At 39.6% G+C, this 6,000-nt stretch overlaps 1 protein-coding gene across 3 annotated transcripts in view; it reads left to right on the top strand.

The window, feature by feature from the left end:
* Positions 1-2,943: 2,943 nt before the first annotated feature.
* Positions 2,944-6,000, top strand: part of Nrg (Neuroglian) — a 33,593-nt gene continuing 30,536 nt past the window's right edge. Inside the window, exon 1 of one of the 3 annotated variants that reach the window (XM_019059976.2) lies at positions 2,944-3,259. The gene's annotated coding sequence lies outside the window, so the exon portion shown is untranslated. Of the gene's footprint in view, positions 3,260-3,292; positions 3,551-6,000 lie in introns of those variants that run through there. The other 2 variants (XM_019059974.2, XM_019059975.2) reach the window with 2 other exon arrangements.

Here is a 6,000-nt window from a genome sequence, read left to right as displayed (position 1 = left end):
TCTTCTAAAGGAGAACAAATTGACATCCTTCCTCGAAGTTTTTGCAGAATTTTACTCGCACAGAGAGGAAAAATCATGGCAGTTTGAAAATATTGCCGTTGAGCAGTTTTTCGTTTAAAAAATAAAGTATGACAGGAAGTCTGCGACGTGGCAAACCGAGTTGTGTGATTGCCGACTTACACCGTCGAATTTTAAGATAAAACGACGCACGATAAATACGTCCCCTTCCTCCCCACGAACTGTCCTCTTTGTCGAAGGGCAGTCTGCATCTCTTTTCACCGGCGCTACAATACGACTTCAACGATTTAGGAAGGTTGACAACGCCAGGATACAACTATTCGACCTCGGAGGATGTTTGTGTTGCATACTTCAAAATTGAAGGCGCATTGGTATTCCTTACGTTCATGACGAAACATGACGCGACGCGCGGTGATGATTTGAGGTGTCATCAGGCAGGAGAAATCTACCCTCAAGAAGAGTTTTCAAATAAGAAGAGGATATTACTATTAATTACTATTACTGACTACACGTTGTTTTCATACCTGCTTTCGTAAATAGAACCGATCTGTTTAGAAACGTCCTACAACTACGATGCGAGAAGCGAGATGCGGAATGCAATTATTCTTCCCTTAACAAATAGTAGGTTAGAAAATTCATGGGGTAGTTTATCCTCCTTCCGTTTCAAAACTCTTCTTGTAGATAGATTCCCTCTGCCTAATGACGTCCCATTATTGTCGTGCGTTGCGTTATATTTCCGTGAACGAAAAGGATATCAGCGCGCCTTCAATTTTGAAATATGCAACACGGACATCCTTCGAAGTCGAATAGTTGTATCCAGGCGTTGCGTTGTCATCCTTGTTAAAGTGTTAAAGTCGCGTTCTAGCGCCCGTAAAGCGAGGTACAGATTGCTCTGCGACAAAAGAGGACAGCATATCGGAGGAGGCAGTCGCATCTTTCGTCGTTTTAGACATTGTCAAAATATTCTTGCACTCTCGCACATGTTATGACTTTTCCACGAAGTATAGTCATCAAACATATTTGAAATATTGCAAAAGTGAAAAGTGGCAAAACGAAAAATGATAAAAATTATCAATTCTTAGAAAAGAACATTCTCATGAACATAAAAAAAACAACATAAAGGCACTCATAACTCGGCTTACTTAAATTATTGAAATAGAGGCACGAAAAATACCTAATAAGACCGGAAACACTTGCAAAAATACCTTATAAACAGGGCCGGATTAAGGGAGTGGCCACATGGGCCGCGGCCCATGGCGGCAAAATTAGGGGGCGGCAAATTTTGCAATTTTTTTAAATGCAGGTACAAAAAAATCGGATTCAGAATAAAATTACAAACAAGAAAAGGTGACAAAATCTCTCATTTCCTGAGAGTTCATTAGTTTCTAATTTTGTCGTATTTCGGTGATACAAAAGACTGCGCACCTTTAATTAGTTGAGTTAAGAGAGAAACCAAACACGTAACTTGGCCTGGAGCGGCGCGGCGCAGAGAGAAATGATGACGAGGACTTGAGATGAAAAGGAGAAGCCCTCGGCGCGGCGGTCGGCATGTAACACATATTAGCGCCTACGAGACTGCATGAATACTTCACGCATTGCGTCAAATACAGTACGGTCAACAGCGGTCGGCGCGGCGTGAAACGTACAGTGCCTACAAGACTACATGAATACTTCACGCATTGCGCCAAACACAGTGTGGTCAGCGCGGCACGGCGCGGCGGCGGAAGTTAATCTTTCTTAATTTTTAGTTCATTCTTACAAATGAAAGGCCTTGTCCACACAGAGATAGGTTTACGGAACTGAACTTTCGCGCGAAGTTCCGTGAACTTTTGCTGGTAATGTTGACAGGGCTTACGCAGGAAATGTGTCCAACACGAGTGAACGCGTATTATGCAGCCTTCTCCCTCCGGCACTCGATGGTTTTTATTGATGTTTCAAAATGAATGAGAGGGGGGCGGCAAGGAGGTAAAGCCGGCCATGCTTATAAACTACAAATACCTAGTAGATAAAATACTCATTAAATTAAAAATATTCAAAAAATAGAAATGACGTTTTTGAAAATGTGATCCAATCAGCACACATGGTCCCGAAGAGCCATCCATGAGGCGATCCCCCCCACACGACACGATGAGCGCAACCCCCCCCCCCCCCCGCCCATCACCCCGAAATACTTTGAGGAATAATTTGATCTGGTATGTTATAACATTATTATGGTTCCATGTGTATTCTGAGAAAAAGACTCCTTGCGGTAGTCGGATATCCTTTGGCCCCCGCCTGGCCCTCAAATATGCACAGTCCTGGTCAGTTTTCAAGATAATTCAAATGGACAGATGTTGTACTCGCATTTTGATACCTGTTCACTGATGATGATCAAATTACCATCTCCACGTCCACGATTTGCCGGGCCCAGAGACAAGAGACCCTCCACTGGCCTCCTAGCGACAGGTGGAAGCTTTTACTTTCGGGGTTTCAACAATTCCTTATGGACAATTATGAGCGAGCAACAGTCATCACCCTATTTTCGGCTGTTGACTTACCTACATGGTCGATGATGAGCTTCGGATGACGTCATAAGCCAAACAACTTTCCCAAACGTCGGCCATTTTCGGCTTGTTTGCGAAACGAAACTGCCAACACGTTGTTGAACATCAACCATGTAGGTAAGTCAACAGTAGAATGCTGAAGTCCCGAAAGTAAAAGCTTCCACCATGGCCAAGTTACTAGTGGAGGGTCTCTTGTCTCTGGCCGGGCCGCATTTCATTCAACCGTGAGAACGATGGAGGAGGGGTGTAGAGAGGGGAATGGGGGAGGGTGAAGCGGGGGTGGAGGTAGAATACCTCACTCAAACACCAGTCATCAACTCGTATCCAACGGACGGTCAATGGGCGGTTGTGGCTGTGTTTATGGCTTAAAATCAGATAAGCTTCCCAACTCGTAAAGAAATATTAAACTCTTAATTTCCATTTTTCGTAGGACTTATATTTTATTTGCGGCTTCTTTTAGTCATTTTTATATTTTAAACAGTGACAGACGATTTATTCGCGGATTAGTTAAAAGTTAAAATTCATTATGACGTCTCTCTGCAACTTGACTACCGTAGTATCATCACGTGACCTATGAGTAATGTGTGTGCGTGTGTGAGTATTATTTTGGAAAATAGTCGAAAATCGCGAAGTCCCGTCGGCGGTGTGTCTGCTAATTTAGGGTAGTTCTGTGAATTAATTTACTTCTCAATGAATAGGTATGGTTCAAAGTTTATTTTGAGTTGTTCTTTTCCCTGAATTACGGATGTCTGTAGCTGTAACCCATAATCAAAGCGCGTTCTTTGCCACAAACGTCTATCTGCTGGTTTAATGGTCTTGGCCTAATTGATCAGGACTTGCGTAAATTGTACCTTTTCTTGAAAGTGAAAATTTTATTTCTCTATTTTCAACTCGCGTATTGCTACAGCATAACCCTCGTGTCATCTCTTTATGGCGTCTCTCGGAATTGATCTCTCAAATCGGAAGAATAACTCTACATGCGGTGAAAAGTGGGTGTTGCCTGAAGTGTTGTTTTTGAATGGTTCTTGCCTGCATTATATTTCTGTTTCCGTGTTTTCTGAATTTTTTGAGTGTTCATACGTGTCCGCCTCGAATGGCGAAGCTTTCTATATCTCAAGATATCTGTAGGTATCTGCATTACCAACAGTTTCTGGCTGAGTATGTTTTACCCCCGCTATCAAAATTTGATCGTTATCACTTTATACGAGTTTGAGTTTGTTATTGGTTTGTTTAATCAACTCTTCTATCCGTGCATACTTTTCATCTTGATTCCATTGCAATCCTTCAAGCTCAATGGAATAGGTTGTAAGGTTCATTTAAAATATTTTTTAAATCGCACACCAAGGTAATTCTCTCAGTCTTTACCTTCTCAGTTCGGATAACCTCCGTCATACTGAAAATATGGTGTTTTGATCAAATGCAAAGATTTGCAAGCATGGCTAGAATCAGATTTCCTCGAACTCTTTTAGTTTTGATCGTAGCACTATTTAACTGACACTTGCCCCTCATGTGAGTTTGCTCGCTTTTTATTGTAACTGCCACATTGCCTTGTCCTGTCAGACCAGATCATTGATCGAGTTTGTAGTGTGTTGAAACACAAGCTACCTTACAGCCTGTTATCAATCAGATATTTATCACAGATTCTTTATGGGATCATTACTTAGAGTAAGTCAATTGTGCATACTATGACTTCAGGTCTATTGAAAAATTTGCAGAATCTGAACTTTGACCTATGTTTTATTGAATAACTTCTCGCTCATTGAACCGTCAAGGTATAGTTTTGGTAAGGGAGGCTCAATATTATTGTGTGTTCCTTGGAGGCTTGTATCAGTAGAAATTATATTTTGAATCAATTTAAATAGAGTGCTAATTCCCTAGCATATGAAAAATTTGGTTTAATGTTGCCGTCTGAATTCTTCATCGTTTAAAATGCTATATTTTTTATGAAATATTCAAAATTACCAACTCATTTTGAGTGCGGTAGAATTGTATTGTAACTTGGAATCCCGCGATCAGTTTTTGTGTAAACTCAAAGTTCATGAGAAATATGTTTCTCTCCTCTCCTGAAACTTGAGTTACTCTGGGTACTAAATCCATTTTTATAGATAGTTTACCTCTCATCAACAACCTCTCCTGTTGTGTCTAACTAGGTACCAAGTACTTAGGTGGTGCTTGTGGTAGCTGCATTTATTAATATCTATGTTCAAACAAGATTCTAGTTTGTGAACAAAATTTTGACTGTCAAAAACATCTTTCAGTTACTATGTAGAAGGATTGGGAGAGGGAAGTTGATCAGGAAATAATTACCTAAACTTCTTACACTCAACACAGGCACTTTATTTCTAACTGCAAGTAGCAAGTGAACTGGCAAGGAACCGTATCAGAACCTCTTCATTGTTGCTCTAATTCTTAGATAAAACATTATCAGTGAGTCACTGATAAAAATTCCCCCTCCCAATGCACCTACTGTCAATTTTGTTGTGGCACTTTATCTCTCTAGTGTTTACCAACAAAGCGGATCATTGATCATCATAAAATTTGGAGAGCTTGTCTCAAGCGGGCTTCTCCCTATCTTTTCCCAACTTTTTAATAATTTAATGAACCAGGACATTTGATAATTCATCCTTTAGTATGCTACGAAAACAGCTGAATTTGAGTCTAACTCTTTCAGCTGTTTTTAAGCGCCAGAATTACACCCACAGCTGCTGTGAGTCAGAATGCAAGCAGATGATGGCACCCAAGTTTTCAAGATTGTTAGCATATCTTCTAAAGGAAAAAGAAAATTCTAGTTTAACTTTTTCAAATTTTTTTACTCATTAATTTTTTCATTGAAAGTTCTTGACTTATCTAGTTATAGCAACTGTTTTCAAATGTTTACAGCACGATTCAAAACTTTTATCTTGCATAATTAAGTCCCTGTAACGTTTTTTTCACATCTACCTATTTGAAACATTGTACGGTATTATTGGTCGGTACTCTCGGACTTATATTTAAAACAGCGGGTGACAAGGCTTTTGTTTAACACAATTGATCAAGACGTTTCGGCTTGAAACACTACAGTCTTCTTCAGTTGGATGGGAACTATTTTTAAAAAAAGGGACTGTTGCCAGCATAGTTGAAAATGAGAATGTTTTTAAGCTACACATAGTAATGATAATTAACTTACATAATTAAATTATTCTCTGGGGTGTGTTGTTAGTAAAGTTGGTAAATAAGGAAGGAAACAGCCCAAAGGAAAAATATTTGAAAAAAATATATTTTTACAGGTTGAGGGTTGCCAACAAATACTAGCTCAAATGTTTTGGGGAACTGGCCAATAGTTGCAAGCTTTGAAATCCTGGAATTGCAGCCAAAAAAATTAAAAAAATTGGTGGAGTTTCTAGATACTTCACCTTTTCTCATGATGATAGAAACTGACTTTAATTTTTAATTTAATGTT

This window comes from Bemisia tabaci, chromosome 6, assembly GCF_918797505.1.
Source record: "Bemisia tabaci chromosome 6, PGI_BMITA_v3".
NCBI classification, from domain to species: Eukaryota; Metazoa; Arthropoda; class Insecta; order Hemiptera; family Aleyrodidae; genus Bemisia; species Bemisia tabaci.
Note: the sequence above shows the minus strand (reverse complement) of the source record. Positions and strands in the feature narration are given on the sequence as shown.